This window comes from Phascolarctos cinereus, unplaced genomic scaffold, assembly GCF_003287225.1.
Source record: "Phascolarctos cinereus isolate Bilbo 61053 unplaced genomic scaffold, phaCin_HiC Scaffold_2;HRSCAF=192, whole genome shotgun sequence".
In the NCBI taxonomy this organism is placed as follows: domain Eukaryota; kingdom Metazoa; phylum Chordata; class Mammalia; order Diprotodontia; family Phascolarctidae; genus Phascolarctos; species Phascolarctos cinereus.
Window position 1 is genome coordinate 332,122,499 of NW_027555625.1, and position 27,868 is coordinate 332,150,366.

General features: G+C 46.7%; 1 protein-coding gene and 1 long non-coding RNA gene across 5 annotated transcripts in view; one reads left to right on the plus strand and one right to left on the minus strand.

Annotated features, from left to right (window-relative positions):
• The window catches only part of UNC5A (unc-5 netrin receptor A), a 104,136-nt gene that overhangs the window by 64,534 nt on the left and 11,734 nt on the right, over positions 1-27,868 (minus strand). The window lies entirely within an intron of this gene.
• On the plus strand, positions 11,197-27,764 carry LOC110216729 (uncharacterized). 2 transcript variants are annotated; one of them, XR_002326852.2, is made up of 4 exons: positions 11,197-12,410; positions 16,070-16,612; positions 23,428-23,528; positions 24,596-27,764. It is a non-coding gene; the product is annotated as an uncharacterized LOC110216729 (long non-coding RNA). The 2 variants fall into 2 exon arrangements; XR_013484815.1 differs by having other exon boundaries at positions 23,428-27,764.

The following is a 27,868-nucleotide window of genomic DNA, read 5'->3' on the forward strand; positions in this document are numbered from 1 at the left end:
TAATTTGTCAAACAAGGAAACAGATGCTTAGGGAAAAACGACTTTTACAAGGTCACAAAAGAGTGGCAGAGCTGGGATCTGAACTCGGGTCTTCTGATTTCAAATTCAAGTTCTGTTATATGATGCTTTCCTCTGTGGTTTAATGGCTATTATTTTAATTGGTCCTCTCTATGGGGAGCAGGGCAAGGTTGACGATCTTCCATTTTACAGGAAGGCGGAGTAAACTATGGTGATGGAAGGACAGGTCATCCAACTCTCAGGCCAGCCTGGGCTCTGCTCTGCTGCCCTGCCTCTCAAGCAACAGGGTAACCAGGCACGAACCTGGGGAAACTTTGTTCTGCATGTCTCAAAGTGCTGGCCTCGGAGACAGCTACAAATGGGAAAGATCCAGGTGAGAGACAGGGAGGGCAGGGATGCTGAAACCTGGCTGTCTTCCCAAACTCCAAAGCAGCAAGCGTCTGTCCCACACACTGCAGTACTACAGGAACTTAGATCCAGCCTCCCCGCCTGCCCTGCGGCCTCGTAGGTGAGCCTGTCTTTCCAAGGCAGGGCAGAGAACTCAGCTCTCCTCACAGGATCAGAGGCCACAGGCTTACAGCTGGAAGGGGCCCTTTGAGGTCCCCAGCTCCAACCTCTTCGTTTTTTACAGGAGAAAAAGGAGCCCGTGTTGCCAAGTGACCCATCCAAGATCACGTGGATGGCATAGCTGGTACTGATAGGATAGGGAGGTGGGCCTGGAATCAGGAAGATCTGGATTCCACTCTGGCCTCAAACACTTATGCTGCATAACTCTGCTACTTAATCTCATCTGCCTCAGTTTCTTTAATTGTAAAATGGGGCTAATAATACTGTGCCATCTGGGCCTGGAATCAGGAAGACAAGTTCAAATCTGACCTCAGACACTTACTGTGTGACCCTGGGCAAGTGAATTAGTCACTGTCTGCCTCGGTTTCCTCAACTGTAAAGTGAGGATACTAATACAAAAGCAGTTGCTGACATAGTGGTTTGGTGTTACACCTGGAATCAGGAAAACCCGATCTAAGTGCAAATCTAGGATCATAAACTCAGAACGGCAAGGGAACTTAACGGCCGTCTAGTTCAATATGCCCTCGTTTTGTGAATGAGGAAACCAAGGCTCAGAGAAGTTGACTCACCCAAAGTCACACAGCCAGCAAGTGTCATGGGTAGGATTTGAACCCAAATCTAGCATTTTAACCACTGCACCCCACTTCCTCTCTTGTGACTTCCAGTTCAATCCTCTTCCCTGTGCATCAGGCTGCCTTTTAATTTGTATTATGGGTGAGTGATTGGGATACTTGCTGATTGTGATCAAGACCACACAGTTTTTCTCAGGTTATCACAAGCTTAAATTTCCATGGCACTTCTCTCCCCACCCCCATCACCTGAGATGTACGAACAGGAGTGGAGAAAGATGACGAGACTGGGGTCGGCCACCCAGGGTTGGGATCAGGAAGGCTTCCTGGGAGCTCCCTCCCACACAAGGCAGACCCTCCCCTCTTCCCTTCCCCTCCTGGTTTTTGCTCCATCCTGCTGCCTCTTCCTTGATGAATAATCCTTTCTTTGGCGGCTATAATTAGCCCCAAGTGGAATAATTCATAACCAACTTTATTTCTTGTGGCATCTTTCTTGCTAATGTGTCACGGTTGCCTAAGAGGGATCAGCAGCAGGAGAGCAACTGAGAACTGCTCTCTCCCAGCCCCACCAAGGCCACAGTCAGAGGCCAAGGCTACTAAGCAGAGGGATGACTCTGCACCTGTGGAGGCCAGAACCCAGAACCCTGAGTTCTGGTGAGCAAGTCTTCACCAGGCACCTACTCCTGTGAGCCCAGCCCTGTACTCAATGCAGTAGTGGTGGTGGGGCAGGGAACAGAAGACAATTATGGCATGGTCCCTGCTTTATTTCCTCTAATAGAAGGTAAGCCCCTTGAGAACAGCAGCGGTTTCACTGTATGTCTTTGTAACTCTAGCCTCAGGTTTGGTGCTTAGCATACAGTAGATGCTCAATAAATGTGATCAATTGATTAATTCGAGGAACTCATAGTCTAACTGAGTGCTGCTCTTCCCACCCCAGAGAGAATCAAAGAATGTCAGAGCTGGGCAGGATGCTGGAGATCATATAATCCAACCCCTTCCTTTTATAGATAAAGCAACTGAAGCCTAGAGAGAGATGACTTGTCCAAGGCCATAAGGCTAACAAGTCAAAGATTTGAGACTCAGGCCTAATTCTCCTGACTCTTGAGTTCTGAGAAAGTCGAACCTTTGCACAGAAGCTTTCAAAAGGCTTTCATCACCAATTGCTCCTTTGAATGGCCCCCTGGAAGAGACAGGTCAGGGATTTTTATCTGCATTTTACAAAAGGGGAAACTAAGGCTCAGAAAAGAGAAATGACTTGCAACCTTCCTGCACAGTCAGGGATGAGGAGAAAGGGTAGGTGTGCTACAGCCAATAACCACTAGTAGGCAGCAGAGAAAGGGGTGATTTGGTGGCGTCCCTGACAGACGTCTTCCTGAAACACTCATCTTCCCCCTAGCTCTCCCAGACCTCAGAGGAGGGAGAGAATCTCCTCTTGCTCCTCACCCCAAATATAAATATTCGGTTCCATCAAAAAGAGGCACCGTGGTATGGTGGAAAGAGCACCAGATTTAAAATTGGAGGACCTGGGTCCTCAACCTGGCTCTACTATGCACTATCTGTGTGACATTGGGCAAGTCACACCTCCCCTGGGTCTTGGGGAGCTCCCTGGGCAGCTAAATGGCACAGTATATGACCTGCAGTCAAGAAGACCTGAGGTCAAATCCCTCCTCAGACATTCACTTGCTGTGTGACCTTGGGCAAGTCACTTCACCTCTCTGCCTCAGTTTTCTCATCTGTAAAATGGGGATAATGATAGCACCTATCTCCCAGGGTTGCTGTGAGGATCAAATGAGGCAATAATTGTAAGGTGCTCAGCACAGAGCCTGACGTGTAGTAAGTGCTACATAAATGTTACTTGTATTATTATTATTATTATTATTATTCTTGTTTCACAGCACTCAGCACAGTGCCTATATAGTAAGCACTATAATAATGTTAACATCATTAGCAATTCCCTCACTAGTAAAATCAGGATGTCAGCTGAGACGATCTTGGCGATCTCTTTCAATTCTAAATTAATGGTCTCCTGATAACTTCCATATTAGGATAGGGACTGGACTGGTAATTTTATTTGCATAAAGAACTCCCAAATGAGGATATTCTCTCTGACAATGCAGGCAGCCACCTCCGCTGTAATTTCCAGTCTCAGCAAGTTGCCCAGGGCACTGAAGTCGGTTACGTGACTGACTTGCCAGGGTCACAGCCAGTATGGTTCAGAGGCCACACTTGAACCCTGGTCTTACTGAGACTGAGGCTGGCTACCTACATTACACTGCCTCTCCAAAGTCCTTCTGTGTGAAGTGAGAGGGGGTGGTACAGATAGAGGGGCCTGTCTGTGCAGCCAGTCTAGGTCCTTCTGAAGGGCCTAGCCTGGCCTGGGACAGCCCACATCGACAAATCCTTTTGGTTGCTATGGCAGAATAGTATAGCAAAAGGGCACTGAATTTGGATTCAAACCTTGGCTTCAATCAAGTCACTTAACCAATTTGGATCTAAATTTCTCCTTCTGAACCATGAGGTGAATTGGATTAGGTGATTATCGATGGTCTTTTCAGCTCCAACCCTATAATTCCATATATTGAGAAGGAAAACCAGGCAGTGATAGGTGGGGTGGCAGGTCCTGGTACCCCTCTCCCTGCACCGCTTGCTGGCCTACTGTGGGGACTGACATCAGCCCTTTTCTGCCAAGATGGCCACCGAATGAACTCCCTCCACCCTGCCAGCCTCAGCCTCCCTGCCCTGCCTGGCTGTGCCAACGGCAGTGGGATTACTCTTGGCTCCTGTGATGTGTGTCTCTGATGGAGAGAGATAAATAGATGTAGATATGTCCTTGCTGGTTCCGAGCTGGTTATTAAAATGAGCATGTGGGAGAAAAAATGCTGATCAGCAGTTACTTCATTCAGGGAAACACAAAGGTGGCGATAGGAAGGAGAAATGGCCTAGCCGGCCTCTCTTCTTACCGCCTACCAGGCCCAGCCCTCTCTACAGGCCTACCACCTCCCAACCCCGATCTGGAACCTAATACCACGGCCAACCTTGATCCCATACCCAGATTCCTACCTCTCTACTCCCACTCCAAAACTCAGCTCCTTTTTCTACCCCCTCCCATGCCTCCAGCCTACTCCCCTATAGGCCTGGGCACTTCTCCAACCTGCTAGCCCACACAAAGCCCTTGGAGGAAAACTGCAGAGTCTATTCACCTGACCCCCTAAGCTAGGGTCTGGCTCGGTGGCCGTGGGTATTCCTACCAGTGTTAACTGGACAAGGAGAATAATAATAATAATAATAACAATAGCAACAACAATGAATAACATTTATATAATGTCTACTATGTGCCTGGCGCTGTGCTAAGCTAAGGATCTCATTTGATCCTCATAACAAACCTGGGAGGGAGGTGCTATTGTATCCTCATTTTACAGTTGAGGAAACTGAGGCAAACAGGGGTGAAGTGACTTGCCCGGAGTCACACAGCTAGTAAGTGTCTGAGGAGGGATTTGAATTCAGGGCTTCCTAACTCCAGGCCTAGCACTCTTATCCATTGCACCACCTAAGCTTTGGAAGACAATGCGCTTTCCCATTTCCAGGAAGGAAATGGGGGCGAAGAGCAAGGGATGGATGAAGATCTTCTAAGGTGGCAATGGGGCCGGGGAGGAAAGGTGCAGATAGAACAGAACCCAGATGCCCCCAGGCTTCCGGGGTCTGCTTCCAGTTCCTTGGCTGTTTTAAGATACATCATCTCCTCTGCTTTTTGGCTCTCAGAGGATCACAGGATTTTGAACTAGAACGGATCTTGTTGGTTATCTATTTCAAGCTCCACATGTCAAAAAAGGAGGATACTGAGGCCCAGAAAGTGGAAGGAATGTGCTGCATTGTCATCGTCATCATCATCATCATCATAATCAACAACATAGTGCTTTAAGGTTTGCAAAGCGCTTTACAATTATTATTTTATTTTACCTTCACAATAATCCTGGGAGTAGGCAGCTATTATTACCCCGATTTTATAGATGAGGAAACTGAGGCAGACAAGTTACATGATTTATCTAGGGACACATAAGTAAACTAGTCAAAGAGTCATAGCTACTAAGTATCTGAGGCAGGATTTGAATTTAGGTCTTCCTGACCTACTGGTCTAACACTTTATTCACTGCATCACCCAGCTGCCCCAAGGTCACAGCAAGTAAACAGAGGTGGAATTTGAACCCAATGTGGTTTTTTAAAACTACATCATGGAGGAATGCAGGTGGAAGGAGATTAGAGGATATACTGATTAAATAGGGAGGTAGGGGCTGACCAAGTGTCATGCTGCCCTCTTTCCTAAAGAAATAAGGTTAAGGGAGAGAGGTCCTCTTAGCCATATGACTGAGATCAAGGGGGTCAACATAGGAAGCCCCGTCCTGGGAACAGAAGAGGCTGCTGGTCTAGATAAACCTCACCCCTTTTTTGCCATAAGACTAAGACTGGCCCAAGTGACATGGTTATCCCACCCAGCTGAGCTGCTATGACAAAGGCCATTCATCATGACTGCTCCAGTGTCTGAGTTCCCCATCACACATTGCTCCCTCTTGCTGCCCACGGGGCTTTGCTGGATTTCTGCCAAGTTCTCCATTCTGTTGGTTTTTGCTTCTCCCCTACCAAGTCCTCACATAGTTCAGATTAAGGTAAGCTCCCTCCCCTATGGGGGGGGACCCTTAGGGCTTCACTTCACCATATAGTTTTCCTTTCCCACAGCTGCAGATCCTGGGCAGTGGCACCTCCCCCAAAACCAAGTCTTGACCTGCTGAAGAAGCAGATACCAAGTAGAGAGTCAGATTCTAGGGTGCAAAATGATGATGACTATTTTTTTTCTGGTCCTGGGGAAACAAGGCTGAGGGGGATTTGAGAAGGAAAAATCACAGAGGCTCCTTGAGTCTCCTGGTAGTAGTACAACATTCCATTCTCACATTTATTAACTGCTTCCTATTATATTCAAGAAGGACAGCTAGGTGGTGCAGTAGATGAAGCAGACAGAGTGCCAGGCATGGAGTCAGGAAGACCCGAATTCAACTCTGGCCTCAGACATTTCCTAGCTGTATGACCTTGAGCAAGTCACTTAATGCTGTTTGCCTCAGTTTCCTCATCTGCAAAATGAGCTAGAGAAGGAAAATGCAAACCACTCCAGTATCTTTGCCAAGGAAACCCTAATAGGATCAGGAAGAGTTGGACATGACTGAAAATAACTGAACAACAACAGGAGGTCCTGTACTTGGGGCTGGGAATATAAAACTATTCCTAACAGGAATCACAGACTACAGAGCTGGAAAGGATCTCAAACCTTATCTGATATTATTATCTCATTCAATAGATGAGAAAATTGTGGTCCAGAGCTATTAAGAGACCTTACTGCCCTCAAGGAGTTCAATTTTGTATGGAGGATGAGACATAGGCACTTTGGTATAATGAAAAGAGCCTGAAGTCAGAAGATATGGATGTGAATTCTGGTTCTGACAGTTAGTAGTAGTGTGACCTTGAGGACGTCATTTAACTTTTTAGCCTTGACTTCCTCATCCATAAAAAGGGAATAATGCTACTTCTACTACCTTCCTCTCTGTATGACCCTGAGCTAGTCAAGTAAGCACTTTGGGTGTCTCATTTTCCTGACATATAAAATGAGGGGATTGGACTGGATTATGTTAGGAAGGTGTCATTATGATCCAAGTGGGATTACAAACTTCTAGGAAGTATGTGAGAAGGGAGATTACTGAGCAATCAGGACTGGGTCTGAAGATGCCGATGCCTAACCTAATCCCCCAATCCCTTCTTTCTCTGCTGTTACTAGTGCCCACTGCCTCAATGAAAAGGAATCAAGAGGGACACAGCTTCCAGGAAAAAGGAGGTGACAGTCCCATTGTCCTCTACCCTCACCAGGTTTTATTCTGGAGTACCGTGTTCACATACGGGCACCGTGGTGTAAGAATGACAGATAAGCTGAAGAGTTTCTGCAGGAGGGCAAGCAGGATAGTGAAGGGCTGTGCATCCATTACATATGAGGACCAGCTGAAGGATCTGAGCACATTTAGCTCAGAGCAGGAAAGTCTCAGGGGGGACATGAGAACTGTCTTCAAACATCTGAAGGGCTGTCATGTGGAGAAGGAACTACATTTGTTTCGTCTGGCCACAGAGGGCAGGACCAGGAGCCATGCGGGGAAATAGGCAAAGAGGAAAAGTTAGGCTCTTTGTTAGGAACATTGCTTAATAATTAGAGCTATCTCAAAGTTGAAGGGCTGCCTGAAAAGGTGGTGGGTGGGATCCCCTTCTTTCAGGTCTTCAAAGAAAATCTGGCTGACCATTTGTTGGTTTTATTATAATGGGGATTCCTTTTTTGTAGATGGTCACTAAAGTCTCTTATAACTCTCACATTCTGTGATCCTGTAATGTAAAGCCCACTAGATACCAGGGAACATGAAAAGAAGGGAACAAGCATTTATATAATGCCTATTATGTACCATGCACTGTGCTAAACACCTTTTACAAATATTACCTAATTTGACTGGGAATTTGAATCACAGGTTGTCATAATTTTTTTAAGGCAACTGGGGTTAAGTGACTTGCCCAGGTTCACACAGTGAGTGTCAAGTGTTTGGTCTGAGGGTGGATTTGAACTCAGGTCCTCCTGACTTCAGGGCCAGTGCTGTATCCACTGTGCCACCTAGCTGCCCTTGTTGTTGTAATTTTAAGGAACTTTAGAGACTGATTTCAACATGCCTATTTTACAGATGGGTAAACTGAGGCCCAGAAAGGGAAAGAAACTTGCCTGAGGTTACATGGTGAAATTGAGAGCCAGGACATGTACATCACAGCAGACTGTCACTTCTAACCATTTGAGATGGGGTAGGACTCCACTCCCTCATATCACACTGGCTAAGACCAGCAGAATGAGATTGGTTGAGGGCAGCTAGGTGGTGCAGTGGATACAGCACCAGCCCTGGAGTCAGGAGGACCTGAGTTCAAATCCAGCCTCAGACACATAATACTTCCTAGCTGTGTGACTCTGGGCAAGTCACTTAACCCTAACTGCCTTACAAAAAGAAAGAAAGAAAGAAAGAAAGAAAGAAAGAAGAAAGAAAGAAAGAAAGAAAGAAAGAAAGAAAGAAAGAAAGAAAGAAAGAAAGAAAGAATGAGATTGGTTACTAATACAAACATGGTACCATAGTGGTCAGGGTGATGGGGCATAGGGTAGGTAGTATCAGCATCGTCTCATACTCAGGCATGTAAGTGAAATGGTAATAGGAGACAGCAATGGAATATGGAGAGATGAATGCATATTAGGTTAGCAGGGGGAATTTGTTTGCCTGCTGTAGTAAAGCGTAGCTTGTGAATGCTGGAGAACTATCTGTGGTGCTAGACCACAGAACTGGACGCTGTCCATGGTGTACAGTGGCATACACTACTGGGGCCTAGTTAGAATGGTGCTCCCAGGGAACTGTCCTTAAGGTAAGGGCCCCAGGAAGGAAGAATAGGCTTTAGAAATGGAAGAGATCTTCCCAAGCCTCTCAGTTTCATTGTTCATAGAGTTTGGAGCAGGAGGGGATCTTATAAATTGTCTAGTTCAACTCCCTCATTTTACAGATGAAGACATGAGGGCTAAAGAACTGAAATGACTTTCCCAAGGTCGCAAAGGATGGAAGCATGGAAATGAGGATTCATACCAAGCCCTCTGCCTCCAAATCCAGGGCTTCTGCCACTATACCAGACTCTCCAGGGACCCTAGGCCTAACCCCTTCATTCCCTTCCCCAATCCCACAAAGCACATAATCCAGTAAAGACCCAAGGCCCCTACACTTTGTTAGTGAATATTTTTCCATCTCCTGCCAGCAAAACTCCTATCAATCAGATCCAGACAGTTTCTCCTGGGTCCCACTCAGGTCATGGTCTCCAAAGGCCTTAAACCTCAGCATTAGGTCCTTCCAGCAGCCTGAGCTGGGAGCCTGGGGGAGCCATCGAGGTAGAGCTGGGTCTGGGCAGGCAGCCGCAAGGGCACAATGCCAGCAGCATTAACTGGAGGGCTTGGCACAAGATTCCATTCCTCCCTGGGCCTTGCCAGGCAGGCTGCCCATTGTTGGCAGACGGCACATGGTAGGGGGTGGCAGACACTTTGTGCTGATGGGCCTGGTGAGGTCATGGGGGCAGAGTAGGGAGGGAAGATCGTCTTCAGAAATAAAGAGAGAGGTGGGGGCTGTGAAGAAGAAAAGGGCAGGGGAATCCAGTGAAATCGAGACTGAGGAGAGAGGAATAGGCAATTTGCATCTCTAGGCTGGCAGGGGTGGAGGGAGGGAGGACACCTCTGGCCTGCAGGGATAATGTCGCCCCTCAGTACACAGGCCCTCATACAGTTAAATACAGTCATTTACAAGGTCAGTCCATAGTCCCTCTATAGTCCAGTAGTAACTCTGATGTGGCTTCCTCTTCGATAGGCCCAAATATCCCTCCTTCTGTTCAGTATCATCCATAAACTCCTCCTGACCTTGTTTGAAGCTGTTTCTGTTTTCTGCCTGGACCTCCTCTCAAGGTGACAAGCTCCATAAATTTAACCCTTGTGGGGTGACATAGAACTTCCTCTTGTTTGTTCTAAACCTGGATTTCAATTTACCTAGAAGGTGGGGAGGAGGCTTCTGTTATATTGTTAGAAGCAGTTAGGTAAGTGCTGGGGACAGACTGCTAGGGTGGGAGTCAGAAAGACCGAAGTTCAAATCCCACCTCAGACACTTGCCAGCCATGAGTCTGTGTGTCTTAGCATGGCCTCATGGTAAGATGGGGAATAATAATAGCACCTACCTTCTAGGGTTTTTGTGAAGATAAAAAGACACCAAAGCACTTTGTAAATGTTGAAGCACTACATAAATCTGAGCTATCAGGACTACTAAAACTGGGATTTAGAGAATTGGTTCTCATGCGTCTCCCTTTTTGGCCTCCACCTTTGTCTCTCCAGAATAAAAGGTCCATCTCACCAGGCAGCCCAATCTCTTCTCTATCCCAGTGGTCAAAACAATAATTACATGTATATAGGGCTCTCTGGTGACAAAGCATTTTCCCATTCAGTCGATCCTCACGTAAATCCTGCAGACTTCAGATTATTATCTCCACTTTACAGAAGAGGCAATTGAGGTCCAGAGAAGGGCACTGATTTGCCCAACATGGCACAGTAGTGGGCAAGGGCTGGTTTCAAGCCTAGGCCTCCTGATTCCCAAATCTAGCGCTATTTGCATTTTGCTAACCTGCCCCTTATTCTGGCTGCTGTCCTCTGGACCCTCTTCAGCTCTGCCCCTCTGGACTCTCTCCCCAAGGCCAGTGGCCAGAGTTGCACATGGGATTCCAGGTGAGGCTGTATCACATCTCTGGAACACGTTCTGGGTTGCTTCCAGTGCCCTCCCAGAGGATGCCCAGAATCCTGGGGTCATCCTCGAGGAACGATCTGCAGTAGCTCCCAGCTTTCTTGTTCCACACCTTCCACTTGCTCATACTGAAACTCACCTGCTACTTTTCTGCTGAATCTGTTCATTTGTTGTCTCTCCATTAGACTGTGAGCTCTTTGAGGGCAGAGAGTTTTTTGCTTTTTGCATCACCAGCACTTAGCACAGTGCCTGGAACACAGTAGGCACTTAATTAGTGCTCACTGACTGACTGCTCATATGTATACAAGCCCTTCCTGAAGTTTACTCCACCTCCCTGGCCTTTCACTTCCCAGAACAACTGTGTCGTCTAATTTCAGTCTGCTTCCTTTTCCAAATCATGAACAGAAATGTCAGCTCAGACCAGCCCCTAATCCTACACAGCCTCACTTTCTACCCTGCCCCATTCAGAGAACAGCATGTTGAGCCATGCCCGCTAGACTTTCTCTTCCCCCTTCGTTCAGTTCTCAGTTAACCATGATGACTCAATTTTTAAAAATACACATTCACATTCTGCCCAGGAAACACATGAAAGCACAGGCCTGTCCCGCCTCCCTTGCCCAGCACAAACCCAGACCACCCCACCCTGACACTCTCTCTCTCTCTCTCACACACACACATACACACACACACACACCCTCTCACATTCAACCTCTTTCTCTCTCTCACACCACATTTATTTTCTTTCCTTTATACACACCCTCACATACAACCTCTCTCCCCCGACATACTCTCTCTCACATGCAACTCCCTTCTCTCCTCTCTCTCTCTCTCTCTCTCTCTTTCTCTTTCTCTCTCTCTCTCTCTCCCTTACACACACCCCCTTTCACTCTCAAACACAACCTCTCTCCCTCACAGCAACAGACCATCCCTCCCAGACAGCTTCTCACACTCACACAAACCTCTCCCGGTCGTACAGTGTCACACACAGTCTATCTCACATGCAGAAACACAAGCCTTTCCCTCCCTCACAGTTTTTCTCCCGGACACACGTATACAGCTCTCACTCTCTCTCATACAGGGACCAAGTATGTCTCTCAGACACTCCTAGTGCCCTCTCTTTCTCTCACATGCAGTCACTGCCTCTCTATCTCGACACTGCCCCCCTTTTCTCTACCTCACAACAAAGCTTGCCCCCTCTCCTTGTCTCTTTCTGTCTCTGTCTCTCTCCCTATCTCTCTGCTTGTCTCTGTCTTTGTCTCTCCCTCCCCAGAGTCTTTCACACTGACACAGCCTTTACACACACACACACACACACTCACACACACAGCCTCCCTTCCTCCCTCTCATGCTCAGGCACATGTGTCTGCACAGCCTCATATTCATGACACCATACATGCGCACACATTCCTGACACTATTTATGTCCACAGGAGAACATTTTGCTCCTCCCTGGCAATGCCAAAGTACCTCAGTCTTTCCCCAGCACACTCCTTGCTTGCCCTGACAAGAGCAGCCTGGGAATTCACATGTGAAGCAGCAGTGCCAGGCAGGAGTGGGGTTCTGGAACTTCACAAAGCTTTGACTTGGAAGCAACTGTCATTCCAGATCAGAAGGGGTCCCTGACAACGGGCCAGAGGAGCTGCTTCAAAGCACTGAACCAGGCCCCGGGTGGCTTCTGCTCACGTGGCAGTCATTTACAGCTGACTTACCTTACCTCTCCCAAACTCATTCCTGGCCCTGCAGTCCGTGTGGCACGAGCCTGATTTGACCCTGTGACCTCTCACCTTGCGCTGAGCCTTCTGTTCCCCTCTCCTTCTGGCCACCCTGAGAGACCACATTGCTCATGGGAGACTTGGCATGAAGCACAGCAGGGAAGACCGATTAAGGTAAGAAAGGCAGACATAGGTATGGTCAAAGGATGTCAGAGCTGGAAAGGTCCTTAGAACACAGAATCTTATAGTAATTCATGTTTCTATTGTGCTTAGGTGTGAAAATATTATTTTTCCATTTCACAGATGAGGAAACTGAGGCTTACAGAACAGTAGAACGAGACAGATGCATTAGAAGATAGGACATCAGAGCTGGAAGGACCTTATCCACCATCCAGTCCTGACATTATAATTTTATTCAGAAAAGGAAACTGCTACCCATCAAGGTGAAATGACTTATTCAAGGTCATACAGCTAATAAGTGACAGAGTCAGAATTTGAATTCAGGTCTTCTGACTCCAAATCTTCCTATTACACTCTTCCTATTACACCCCATTGCCTTAAACTGAATTGCAACTGGGGACACTGTCTTAGCAGCCACCTGGCTTTACTTTGGGAGAGCAAAGGAGGCCCCCAGAGCAAGCCTCAGCCTCCCACTGTGCTTGAGCAGAGAGATAGATAAAGAGAACGAGACAGAGAGAGAAAGAGGAAGTGGGAGCACTTATGTGGCTGGATAAATATGTCTCTCAGCAAATAGGGCCCCATTTCCTTCTGCATCTGTCCTGCTGGTTGGGATTTCTGAAATCTGATCTCTCTTGCTCTCTTTTCCACTCTCTCCCCACATTTTTCTTCCCGTTAGGGTCCTCGGAGGGGAAGGCTTCAAGGAAACGATTTTTAAATGAATTGCCCCTCCTCGGCCCTGGGGAATATATTAGTGTTCTGAAGTGTCAGCCAAATGGGGAAAGGGATGCTGAGCAGACAGGGGGACTGATCGAGCAGGCTGGGCCCGTAATTCTAACCATATATCTCGGCCTAGACAGGGAGCCCACAAGGAATCATCAGCAGGGATGGAGGGAGGGTAGGCAGAAGGTAGTCAGGGTGGGAACTGAGGACAGATAAAGACACCCAGGGAAGACACATACCTCCCTAGCCCTAAACGACTCAATCTGGGGGAACTGTACAATCCTGGGGAGGGGTCTTCTAGGCTCCCAGAATTACTCCCAGTCTGGAGGTAGGGAAATATAGTCAGGAGAATCTGGCTGGAAGGTAAAGTAACCTGGTATAATGGGAAGAGCCCCTGACTTTTAGTTAGGGGTCACAAAGTCTTATTTTAACTTGCTATGTAACTTCAGGCAATTCACTTAATTTCATCCAGCCTATTTCCTCATCTAGGGCAGCTAGGTGGCGCCATAGTGCTCAGAGCACTGGGCCTGGAGTCATCCTCTTCCTGAGTTCAAATCTGCCCTCAGACACTTACTAGCTGTGTGAGCCTGGGCAAGTCATTTAACCCTGCTTGCCTCAGTTTCCTCACCTGTAAAATGAGTTAGAGAAGGAAATGGAAAACCACTTAAGTATCTTTGCCTTTTCCTCATCTATAAAGTGGGAGTAAGAACAATGAAAATTTCTGTTTCACAGTTGTTGCGAGCAAAGTGTTTTGTATTATAGAAGTATACTTTCCTTACAACAACATTGTGAGGTGGGTTGTGCAAATGTTGGTATCCTCATTTTACAGATGAGGAAATTGAGGTCCGGAAAATGGAATCACCCGTGCATGTGTTAGGGCCATAACTTGAACCCAGCTCTACCGATTGAGGCCTGTACTCTTTCCTCATCATGAGGTCTGTCTTCTAACTCAGTATGGGATCTTGGGTCAGTAGCTTCCCCTCTTTATGCCTCTGTTTGCCTTGCTGTAAGACTATGGCCTGGATTAAAGTCCCCTCCTGCTCTATTATTCAATGGCTGTGACTGCCAAGTCCATGGAGGGCCAGCTTCTTGCCTCTCCCACTTGCTTTGTAAAGTACCAAGCTCACTGATCACTCCTTCACTATGTGCCAGGATGAGTAGGAAGAAACAACAAAAACCATATAAGACATACTTCTTGTCCTTCAGAAACTCACAATGTTATTGGGGAGACTAGATACACACACACAAAATGGCAGCCAATAACACAACAGACAAATTATGTGGTAAAGACAAGGAGTCATAAGACTTGTGTGACATCAAGTAAGTCATTTCACTTTTCTGGGCCTCGATTGCCTCACCTGTACAATGGGGAGAGGGGTTGGCCTAAATGATGGCTAAGGACCTTGATAGCTCTAACATCTTATGTCTTAAAGTCAAAGAAAAGGAGAGATTTGTCAGGGAAGAATTAGGGAGGCAGTGTAGCAGAGTACAAAGAACACAGGATCTGGAATCAGAAAAATGGAATTCAAACCCCAGTTCTACCATTTACTACCTGTGAGACACAGGGTTAGTACACAACTTCTCCGGGGCACATCTATAAAACTGGTGATGATACGGAGGACAAAACAAAGGGGTTTGAATGGATGAACTTTATTTAGAACTTCCAGCTCTAAAGTGACCACCTTGAAATTGATCCTGCTGTAGGGAGAAGGATTTCTTGAAGATTGGGAGGATCCAGAGAGGGAGCTGGTTGGGAGCAGGGGGAAGGGAGGGCTACAATTCAAGAGAAGGCATGGAACTAGTAGTGGGCCTGATACGTCTATGAGACCATAAAGACCGTCCAACTAGAATGAAGGGTGTGGGGAGGGTTGGGGAAAGGAGATTAAGCAAGATGGAGAGTTTATGAATGCCAGACTCAAGAGTTTGGGACTCTATCCTATAGGAAATGGAAAGTCATTGATGGTTCCTGAGCAAGAGAAGGATTTAATGAGAGCTGTGCAACAGGAAGATGGGGCTGGACTAAGTGATTCTTCATGCATCTTCCAACTCTAGATCCTGTGGTGGGGGGGGGGGGCAAGATGGTTTGGAGGGGAGGAGACTAAAGGAAGGGAAGCCAGTCCAAGGAAGAGGCCATGAAGACCTGAACTAAGTTAGGGGTTATAGGGATGGAGAGAAGGCAGATTCATCAACTCTAGCAACCGATTGGCTTGGGGGGAGCAGTGAGAAACAGGGGGAGCTGGAGATAGCTTTGAGGTTTGCTACTGAGTGACCGGAAGGAGGGTGGTGCTATGAACAGATACAGGGAAGTTGGAAGGAAGGGGCAGGGAAGTGATGATGAAGTCAGTTTGCTATCTGTTGAGTAAAAAATTTGAACACGGGGGTGGATGGTAGACACAGATATTGGGAGATGAATATTGGGGGTGAGTGGCTGGGGCTAGATAACGGGGGTCAGACAGAGGACTGGATGACAAGGATGGACAGATGGGGATAGAAGGCGAGGATGGAGAAAAAGTAGACAAAGTGGATGGACGATGAGGAAGGGCAGAAGGACCTAAATGGTGGGGATGGAAAGAAGGGACAGAGGGAACTGGATGGTAAAGATGGATATAAGGGATGGTTAGAGGAGAGAAGACTGGAACCTGGCCCTGTCCACAGAGGACACCTTCAGACAGGGATGGACAGAGGTGGTGGGGATGGACAGAGGTGAGCTGTGGGAGGACCAGGGTTGTTTTGGTACTAGTTGAATGAAGTCACCAGCTGCAGTCCCATAAATTGCTGCCCGACTGGGCTGGCAGTCCATTAACATGAAAGATTTTATCGCACTTTACAACCTCCCTGTCTTGTACAGTGACAGCAGGTAATTAAAACAATAATTGTTTTCTGATGTCGTTTTGCTTAATGATAAAAACTTTCAGTTATTTTCCTTTCACTAGGTGGAGAATGGGGCCTCGGGTAGGTCGGTGTCCCAGGGGGCCTCTATAAGAAGGCCAGAAGGACCTGCCCATCCACGGCTACACGAGGGAAGAGATCCCAGAAAGATCCTAGGATGCAGAGCTGAAAGAGAACTGAGACACCATTAAGTCCAAAAGTATAATTTTCGAGAGGAACAAAATGAGGTCCAGATAAGGGTAGAGACAGCCAATCAAGGTCACACAAGTAACAAAGCCAGGACTTGAACTCAGGACTTCAAATCCTAACTCCAAATCCTGACTCCTTGCTCTGACTTCCCTCCCCTCTCATTAAACAAGGGGACATCCACATACATAAATATGTGCGGGCATGAGCAAACCACATGGACAAGATGTAAGGGAGACCATCCCTGTGTTTCCCAGGACTGAACCCATCCCTTGGCACCACACACTCCCTTTGCTGAACTCGGCATGAAGCCCCGGGGATCTACCCATCTAGAGGACAAGGGCTCAGTTTCCGCAAAGGATCCACGGAGCGTGGAGGGATTCTGGGCTGCTGAGTGGAAGGTAAGCTCCTCTGAGGGGAGGGACTGTTTCCCATTTTAACTTGTATTGCCAGCTCTGAGCACAAAGTGAGAGCTTAAAAACAAAAGACTGAATGAATGAATGCGTGAGTGCTCATCATCTTCTCCTATATACCTATGTAAGTAAGTTCAAGGCCACTACTGGGCACCCTGAGCGGAAAGCCAAGGGGTCACAACCAAGGAGAGGGGTTTGCATGCCATGCAACGGAAGCAGGGGGGGAAGGGTGTCCAATGCCTCAGGGTTTGTGGGGGGGCATTTCATTTCAGTTTTCAAACTTACCTGCTATGTGACCCTGGGCAAGTCAATTAACCTCTTCAAGCCTCAGTTTCCTCATCAGTAAAATGGGAATATTAACCTTTGCTAGTCCTTAGCTAACAGGGCTGTTATAATGGAAGCACAGTATCTTCTTAGAGCCTTGGCTCTCACTTTCATAACAAGAGAAGATAATATTTGCACTCTTTACTTACATAGTTGCTGTGATGGTATGGCTTTTTTGAGTGTTTTCTTATTCTTAGCCTATGCTTTCCTCCTAACTGCTTCCGTGATCCTGGGGTGAAGTCTGAGTGGCATTCGAGTACAGAGGCCTCCCTCTCAACTTTTGCAGGTCCCCCCCAGTCTCCGTTGTAAATTACCATCCTGCTCCCAACACTTTAAAACAAATACTTCTTAATCACTAAAAATTGAAATGATTTCATGTGAAAATGTTAATGCATTCAGAATCACAACCGCCCCGGCTGCGTCTGACAAATTAGCGCCCAGCCCAGTGCATTGTTTGTAGCTACATTTATCCTGGTGACGAGACAAGAAAACCAGCCAGGATCAGCCACAGGCAGGCACAGGGGGGAGGGCAAGGGCCCAGGCTCCAAGGAGGAGGGTGGGGGAAGAGGGAAAGGGTGGCAAGGTCAGAGATGGGGAGAAGGGAGGAGAGGGGCCTAAGGAAAAGGAGATGAAGGGATCCTGTGGAGGGGAGAGAGATCAAAGTCCCTCTGCCTCATGCCCAGGTTTCACCCTCTCCTACCTCCTCACAGGGCGTCAACAGAGCTGGGTCTGAGTCACTGAGACTCTGGGCAAGTAATTTCTCTCTGAGCTTTATTTCCCTCACTGGTAAAAGAAGGGAAATCAGGGAAGAGCAAAGAGGAGGAAAAAAGAAAGTGCATCAAAGGTTCTCAAACTTATTTGCTGTGTGACCCTAGGTCACTGACCTAGGGCACATCTCTTGACTCTATCTGGGACGCAGTCTTCCATCTATAAAACAGCAGAGTTAGGTGCCAGACCTGACATTTCACTACAGGGAACTCTCAGATAAGGCAACTTCTACAATGCAGGTCAGCACCTCCCCTGCAATTTCTATTATCTTAGAGAGTAACTTAGAGCACAGAGAGGTTGGGTAATTTGTCCAGAGTCACACAGCCAATACAAGTCAGGTGGGACTTGAACCCAGGTCCTCTTGACTCCTGACAAGGTCAGCTCTCTATTCACTGTGCCATTCTGCCCCTCAATCTTAATAACTATCTTCAGAGTGTTTTAGATTTTTTAAGTGCTTTACAAATGTTATTTCACATGCAGTAAGGCAGGGATTCTTAATCTTTTAGTGTCATGGACCCTTTCAGCAGTCTGGTGAAGCCTGTGGACCCTTTCTCAGAATCATGTTTTTAAATGCATGAAATAACATCCATGGAATTATGAAGGAAACCAATTATACTGAAATAAAGGTGAAATTTTTTCCTCTCCAAGTTCATGAGCCTCCTGAAATCTGTCCACGGACTCCCTGAACTCCTGCCCTAGGCAATCTGAGAGCCTTTCTAACTTGAAAATTTTTAATTATGGCCGCCTCACAGATGGTGACTCCACAATGAGCCCCTGTTCCTCGGCCCCAGGCTCACCCTCGATAAGAAGGGGCAGTGTGGAAGGGCAGAAAGGCACTAGGTCTGAAGCTGGGAGGCATGGATTAGAATCCCAAATCTGGGCCTGTTTCTTCATTTGCAAAATGAAGGGGTCGGCCTGCTCTCTAAAGCCCCCTCTAGCTCTAACCTTTTGTGATCTCATGGCATGGACTGTGAGCGCAGTAAAATGAAAGCTCCTCGAAGGCAGGGGCTACTCTTTCGCTTCTGCCTTTGTACTTAGCATTTTCTTGCCTAGTCAGCTAGTCGTGTTCGACTCTTTGTGACCCATTTAGGGCTGCAGTGGTGTGCCATTCCCTCTCCAGCTCATTTTACAGATGAGGAAACTGAGGCACTCAGGGTGAAGTGACTTGCCCGGGATCACACAGCTAGTAAGAGTCTGAGGCTGCATTTGAAATCAGGTCCTCCTGAACCCAGGGTTGGCGCTTTATCCACTGCACCACCTAGCTGTCCCTTGTACCTAGCATAGCAGTCATTTAATAAATAGCAATCACTTAATAAATGTTCATTGGAGTGAAAGGGACTTCAATATTCGTGATGATTGCAAGCTAGGGGCCCCAGCCTCATGCGACCTCACTCTCCATGACTCCACAGCCTTCCATGTCCAGAGCTTATCCCACAGGCACAGCCCCAAGGAGCTGATTCTGAGGCATCCAGGTAGCTAGAGTCAGGAAGCACCAAGTTCCAATCCAGCTTCATACGTTTACCAGCTGGGGCTGTGGGACAAGTCACTTAGCCTCTGCCAGTCTCAGTTTCCTTAACTGTAAAATGAAGAGAAAAATAACAGCTGCCACACAGGGTTGTTGGGAAGAGATAACATCTGTAAAGTGCTTTGCAAACCTTAGAACACTTTATAAATGCTAGCTATTAGCTATTATTAGCTACATGCACAGCCTCCCTTCTGTTCCCATCAGACCTGATTTCCACTGACTGAGAAGCCTTACTCGCTGGGCCTGTCAGTCCTACTGGACTTTTCCTAGGCCTGACTCCTTGCAAAAACTGGTCTCCATCATCAATTAGAGCAAATGCTGCCCTCCCTGACTCCCGGAGCTCATTCTTCCTACATCTCACAGGCCCTCCTAGTCCATTCCTCAGCCCTAAGCACCCTCTACCCTGGACCATGCCTTCTTTGCTCTCATACCTAATACAAAACAGGTTCCACTCAACTTCAGCCTAGCTCAGTATGGGAAATGGAGAGGGGGCAATGGATGAAGAGGATGGATGGAACGGACGGGTAGATGGTGATATGTGGTGGGGATAGTTACGACAGAAAGGATAGATGGTGGGGACAAACACAGGGGATGGACAGAGAGAAAGAGAGATGGTAGAAAGGATGTTGCTCTCCCTCCCAAACTACCTTTTGTTTATTATGGATAGACTTCTATATCTTCCACAGAATATAAGCATCTTGGGGGCAGAGATGGTTTTGTTGGGGCTAGTATAGGCACTTAATAAATGTTTGTTGACTGAATGCGGATTGATAGCAGAAGGACTAGATGATAGGGATGGAGAGAGGAAGAAGAATGGCAAGGTGAAGAGAAGAGAAGTAATTCTGTTTCCTCTCTGCCACATTCTGGACGTTCTCTTTCCAGAGAAAGCCAATTCCATGGCTCATGCCTCTTAGCAGACAAGTTCGCGTCTCTCCCTTTCAGACTCTTCAATTTTTCCTTTGCCCTGGCTCCTTCCTCTCCACCTCTTCCTTTCCTGGCTTCTCTAAGGAACAAGCCTGAAAAGAGAGATAACACAAAAATGACTAGATACAAGATATACACAGCGTAGGTAGAAGGCAAATCTCAGATTAAGACACTATTAGCTTAGGGGGCTGGAAAGGCCTCCTGAAGAAGGCAGGATTTAAGATGAGTCTTGAAGGAAGTCAAATGTTCTAAGAATTGGGGGTGAAGAGGAAAAACATTCTAGGCAAGTAATTTGGTGTTGTTCAGTCCTGTCTGACTTTCTGTGACCTCGTTTGGGGTTTTCTTGGCAAAGACATTGGAGTGGTCTGCCATTTCTTTTTCAGCTCATTTTACAGATGAGGCAAGCAGGGTTAAGTGACTTGCCCAGGGTCACACAACAACAAGGGGAAGCATTCTAGGCATAGAAGACTGAAATGCAAAGGCATGATTGGATCTTAGAGTCTGACGGGGGAGTAAGTAAAGTAGATTGGAAAGGGAAGAAGCAGCCAGAGGGTGAAGAGCTTTAAATGGCAATTGGAAGACTTCATATTTCATCCTACAGGTAGTAGGAAGTCACTGGAGGTAAGTATGGAGGAAAAGCTAGTTCACATGGGAAGAAAATGAGTTCTCTTTTGCACGTACTGAGCTTGAGATGTCTATGGGATGTCCACTCAGTCCACAAATATTTACTGTTTGCAGATCATCATGTACTGGGCTCTGGGTGAGCTACAAATGTGGTAGGTAAGACATGATTCCTGCTCACATGTAGCTCACAATCTAAGATGCCGACATCGCTACCTGTAATACACATTATGTAAGCGCATTATAGAGGTGCATATGTGATATCTGAAGCAGAAGCTATTGCTGACCCTGGAGAACAGGGAATTCTTCCTGAATGAGGCGGAGCTTTTAAAGAACGGGTAGGAATCAAGCAAATGAAGAGGGACAGGTATAGGGAGTGTGTGCAAAGGCACAGAGATTAGACAGTACTGTAGTACTTAAGGCTCAATAGGTAAGGTAGTGCCAGATAATGGAGGGCCTTGAATGTTAGGCAAAGGAACATAAACTTCACTATGTAGGCAACAGAGAACCATTGAGGATTTAAGAGCAGAGCAACGACATGATTCAATCATTCAATCAATAAGCATTTATTAAGCACCTACTGTGTCTTTGTATTCCCAGTTCCAGTATCTGGAACACACATACTTAATAAGTGTTTTTATTTTATTTTTCTCAATTGCATGCAAAATTTTCTCAACATTTATTTTTTGAAATTCTTGAGTTCCATATTCTCTCCCTTCCTCCCCCTCCCCAAGAAGGCAAGCAATTTGATATAGATTATACATGTGAAGTCATGCAAAACATATTTCCATATAAGCCATGCTGCAAAAGAAAACACACATAAAAATCTAAGAAAAATAAAGAAAGTTAAAAAGTATGCTTTGATCTGCATTCAGACTCTATCAGTTCTTTCTCTGGAGGCAGACAGCATTTTTCATCATAAATCCTTAGGAATTGTCTTGAATCATTGTATTGCTGAGAACAGCTAAGTATTCACAATTGATTATCATACAACATCGCTACTGCAGTATACACTGTTCTCCTGGTTCTGCTCACTTCACTTTGTATCAGTTCATGTAAGTCTTCCCAGGTTTTTCCTGAAAGCATCCTGCCTGTCATTTCTTACAGCACAATAGTATTCTATCATAATCACATACCAAAATTTGTTCAGCCATTCCCCAATGGATAAGCATCCCCTCAATTTCCAATTCTTTGCTACCACAAAAAGAACTCCTGTAAATATTTTTGTTCATATGGGTCTTTTCCTTTGATCTCTTTGGGATACAGACCTAGTTTTAGGCTTAATAAATTTTTATTGACTATTAGACACTATGCTGGCTGGGAATACAAAGATAAAAATGATTAGTTCCTGTCCTCAAGGAACTTATATTCCATACAACACAAGTATGCATATGTGTGTGTATATGTATATGTATATATACATATACATATATACACATACATATATATGTATATGTATATATACATATATATGTATGTGTGTGTATATATATATAAACATATAAAAAATAAAAATAAATTAATGGTGGGGACCGGGGGTGTGTGTGATGGAACAATAGAAGCTTTGAGTGGAGCTCTGAAGGAAATCAGAGATTCCAAGAAGCAGACGTGAGGAGAGAAAGCATTCTAGCCACAGGGATAGCAGCTGGTGCAAAGGAATGGAGAGAGGAAGGAATGTCATGTGTGAGGAACGATAAGGCCAGTTGGGTTGAACCATGGAGTGCATAAAAGGTAACTTGGACCAGATTGTTATGAGTTTTAAATTCCAAAGAAGTTTGTATTTGGTCCTGGAGGTTATAGAGAGTCAGTGGAGTTCATTAAGTACTGATAAAGGGAAACTACTCAGGCCTACATCGAGTGATACCTAACCTCAGCGTCTGGCACACAGTAGGTCCTATTTCTCCCAGCCCTGCAGGTAGCTTCCTGATGAAAATGGTGGCATTTGCTCCAACTTGAGAATTTGTCTGCCTGGGTGTGGGGGATTATGTGCTGGTTCTACAATCCCTGGCTCCACGCCAACTGATCAGGAACCTCCTGGTGGCACAGCAGGTTTGTTATTCTTATTCCAAACACTGAAATCACTGAACATCTCTCTGCCCCATCAAGGACCAGCCAGGAAAACACAAGTGGGTTTCCATCACCTTAAAAATCAGAATAATTTGGCCTGACACACAGATCATCTCCAGAGTTTATAACAGCCCCTTTCCTCACGCTGGCCTCCTGCCATCCTCAGCATCCTGCTCTAGAGTTAACCAAGATTTTTGCCTCCAAGCAACCTCCCATTCCACTCCCAAAGACTGACTCCAGTTTCATTCAGGATAGATGGGGGGAAAGGGGGTAATGGAGGTAGCCAAACTATTTTAGAAGACTGTTAGAATAGTCTAGGAGACAGGTGGTAAGGAGCGGAGAGTGATAAGCTTGGGGATGGATGAGTGGGATAGGAATCACTAATGAGTAGGACTCAACTAATTTAGGGTTGGTTAGATCTAGGCTTAGGTCTGGAGGTGGCTATCTTTTGTCAGTCTGGTAAAGCCTATGGACCCCTTCTCAGAATGCTACTTTTAAATAATTGGAAGAAATGCTAAATTTCAGTTAGAGGTTAATGAACATAAGGACATAATTCTTTCCTTTTTTTTCCTAGCCAAGTTCATGGACTCCTTGAAATCTACCCACAGATCCCAGCTTCAGAAACCTTAAAACTTCGGAGGGAGGTCTGAGCAGGAATGATATTCTTACAAAGAGGTGAGAGCTGAAGCTTTGGGGGTGGATGTGGTTTGATAAGTGAGTATAGGAAAGAGGAGAAGACTAAGCCTCTGAGGTCAACTCTGTTTAGTAGACAGAAGGAGAAAGAGAAACCAGTGAAGTAGAGAGACAGGAGACCAACCTGAGTTTGGTCTCTGAATCCAAGGAGGGAGACAGCACCTGAACAAGGTACTGCGTGCAGTTAGCAGTGGCAAACCCCACAGAGAGGTCCCTTGATCACTGCTTTGAATAGCCTTATTAGAGCAGGGGTTTTTAATCTGGTTCTGAACTCATTTTTTAAAAAAAATATTTTGATACCCAAGTTTCAAGATAATTTGTTTCCTTTTTAATCCTGTGTATTTTATATTTTTTATTGAAAAATATTATTCTGAGAAGGGGTCCATTGATTTCACCAGACTTCCAAAGAGGTCCATGGCACACAAAAGCTTAAGAAAGAAACTGTCCTAGTGTGTTATGTTGGAATTTGTCAATCCTATCTAATAAGCATTTATTAAGTGTTTGCTATGTGCAAGGCACTGTGATAGGCCCTGCAGAGACAAAGAAAAAATGAAAAACATTTCCTCTCCCTTTGTATGAAGACCTTAGAAATGCTACATTTTGTTCTGCAACGTAGGGGAGCAAAGTGCAGAAGGAGAAAATGGACTGGGGGCTGGAATTGGCCAAAAATACATGTCAGCAGAAGACAGACAGTGAATTGGAGATTAGATCAGGTTTAGAAAGGAAGGAAACATGAAAGCCCTAGGGGCTAAATGCAAATGCTCCCTGGATCAGCTTCAAGCAGCAGCATCCCTAGGAACCTGTCCCTGGTCCCCTGGGCTCTTCCATCCTCCCTACTCTTGACCTACTACTACCAGAGAGGCTGTGGCTGGAACAATGAATGGGACCAGCTGACTTCACCCCTCATCTGACCGCCCTATCTCCTTCAACCCCCACCTCCTCTAGTCATCTACCTTCCAACAGAAAACATGGAGCAATAGCTCAGTACTTCTCAAAAGTTCTGTCTTGTAAGTAATCATCATTGACCCAAGAAGCTGTCTCTTTTTCAGGTAAAGGAGCTGACAGTGCTTAAATGAATTCCTGGGTGATATGGTCTCCAGTTTGGGTGGCCCTCCCCTAGAACCATCAATGCAATATATCCATCCACCTCCTCCTCTGCTTCCCATATCCGAGGCTTTCTAACCCACAGCCAAGGGCCCTCCTGACAATGCCAAGGCTGACTCTCCTTCTGCCGTGTTCCTCTGACCTAGAGTCACCGTGCCATAATGGATGGAGTACTGGACTTGGGAGTCAGGAAGACCTGGGTTCAAATCCCTCTTTAGATACTAAATGTGTGATCCTGAGCAAGTTACTGAACTCTCGGCCTCAATTCCTCAGCTATAAAATGATGTGGTTGGCTTAGATGGCCGTGAAGGTCCCTTCTAGCTCTAAATCTGTAACTCCAATATGTTAGGATGGCTCTAAAGAAAGGGACCAATGATGCCAAGAACTACCCTATATAGCAGGAGGGGCCTTGACACTCCACACAAGCCCCTAGCTGAGCCCTTTCTTCTGCTTCCTCAGTGAACTGATCACACAGAAGCACTGGGACCTCACACCCAAACAACCTAGTATGGGAAAGAGATTTCAGTTGCATCTTTTAGGAGGGAGGAGCTGGAGGGTGGCAGAGGATAGAACTCAGTGACCGAATCAGAATCAAATAAACAAGTGCCTATTATAATAACAGCTCCAAATTGCATGCAGAGGGTGTGTGTGGGGGTGGTAGGTTTCAAAGTTTTTCCGCCCATTCTCTCAGCCCGCACCCAGAACAACCCTGGAAGGAAGGCTGGCCAGGCATAATTATCCCCAGTCTACTGTAAGCCCTAGGACTCTGGATGCCTAATCCAGTGCTTATCCCATTGTGTGCTGGGCCCTGGGTTCCAAGCTGTAGGGGACACAGAGTAGAATGAAACTGGGTTTCTCCTGCCCTTGAGGTGCTCATCATCTAGTTGGGGAGACACGAAATACAGCAATGAAAATCTTGGATGGCAGGTCCAGGCAACAAGAGAAGAGAAAGCTAACCTCCTATCCCCTGGTTCCTTTGTTTACCTACCTCCTGAAGCCCAGAGCTGAGGTTTCTGGTGGTCTTTTATGCAAAAATGCTCCTTTATGGGGATTTAGGATCCTAGCTATAGAGTCAGAGGGGCTTTCAGCCATCTACTCATTAGACTTCAAGTTCCCTGAGGGCAGGAACTTTTTTTTTTTTTGCCTTTATATCCCCAGTGCTTAGCATGATGCCTGGCACATGGCAGGCACTCAATAAAGGCTTACTGACTGACTGATCTAGTCTAACCCTCTCATTTTAAGGATAAGGAAAATGAGGACTTGGTTAAATCACAAAGTCTTAGTGGAATAACTGCCAAAGGTGGAAGGATCCTCACCTGAGTTCTTTGCCTGGGGGGGGTGGGGGCATGAATAATATAAGAGAGTCTTCCCATTCTGGGAAGAGGAAAGCCAAAAGAAGGGAGAGTGGGGAGGGAACTGGATGGCTGTCCAATAACTTAGCAGACTTTTGACAGAGAAGAGCTATCTCGTTAACAGTGATATGTGTTCTGGGGTACCCACCCTTATTTGGGAGCCCAGGCCTAGAGGGAGGTTCCTGGGCCTGGAGCCCCCTTATCTCACAGTATTTTACCCTACCCTCAGCGGGTATTAATATCCTTTTCCAGGGTCTAGGGAAGAGGGAAGGGAGGGGAGCCAGGAGGAGTTCCTCCCTAGGGACTCCTCTCAAGCTAAGGGGGAAAAAGTCAGGGAGAAGTTGAAGCTGTTAATTGCTAATCCCTGTGGACTCTGGGCTGGGGCCTTGGCAAACCTACTCACGTGCTTACTGATTAAAAGCAGATGGTTTAGATCTGCCAAGTGTCCCTAGGGTTTTCCACCTGCCTCCCTTGTCCCTAAACCAAGAAGTCCCACCCCAGCCCTTCTGGGCTACCTTCTGGCTCAGAGATTCTCCCAGTCCTGATGGTGGTAGGAGCAGAGATGGGAGGCCTGTGCTAGGGCTTGAACCCCAAGGAAACAGGAATAGGAGGAGAGATGGTAAGTAGCCTCTGCCTATCCTCCTATAAAGAATGCCTGGGGGGCCCTCATCAGGTCCCTGAGGATCAGGATGCAGTTGGGATCTCTAGGGGCTGAAAAGAGAACCTGGATGCCCCCCTACTTAGGAATAGTTAGATTCATGTAGAAAAGAACAGCAGGCACACAGACCCTCTGGCAACAGAAGTGAGGGATTTCTATTGTGCTGGAAGGGGCAACAGGTCTGGGTGATCTGTGAGAGTCAGCTTCTGAGGCCCCTAAGGCTGGGCTTCATGTAGGAAGGCACCAGGGGGGTGGTGAGCCCGAGCCCCTCCCTCTCCCTGAGACAAGGGAAATCAGGAAAAGGGACAAGGGCCCTAGACACCCTCCTCTCAGTCCCATCCTGTCTGTCTCTCCCCACCCCAGAGCTGAAAAGTATCTCCAAGGAGAAGACCGACTCCCCTTCCCCTCAATATCAGCTGGGAGCTTCAAGGTGACCCTGAGAACGGGCCTTCCAGATGCTGGGTTGGGTAGAAGAAGCAAAAGCTTCAAGCTGCAGAAGAGGCTGTACCATAGGAGAGGGCCACCTTCCTACCTGCTCTATGCTGCTAGTGACCCCCTGCCTGCAGTCCTTTCCATCACCCAGAGTGAACCCAGGCCCTTACCTGATCTGGACCCCAGACCTGGATTTAGGGTGGGGCCCCACAAGATTTCCAAGAGCAAGGAGCCGTACTGGGCAAGGGGGACAGAGGCTGGGAGAGGCTTCTCTTTCTTTGTCCACCTGGCTCCTGGGTGCTGAGACAGAGAGGAATGGGATGGGGCGGACCTCTCTGCCCCACACAAACACAGAACATCTTACCTACAGGGAAAGACAAAGGCAGCCAGGGCTCCTGCTTTCCCTCCTGAATCCTGTTCTCTTCTAATCCCATGGGAGGAAATCCAAACAAAGACACCCAACACCTCTTTTCTTTCTCTTTCTCAAACACACACACACACACACACACACACACACACACACACACACACATACACACACACGTGCGTGCATGCATGCCCCCTAAATGTAAAAACAGAACTAGATTTGGAGATGGTGCTGTGTTTGAATTTTGGCTTTTATATTTAGTCTCAGTTTCCTCCTCTGATAAATAAAGCATTTGTCCCAGATGAGCACTAAATCTCTCCCACACTCATTTACCAGTATCCCTTTCCCAATCATTCTCCCTTGGGTAGGGGTGGAAGCTGGGGGGTGGGGAGGGCTCTGTGTGACCCTA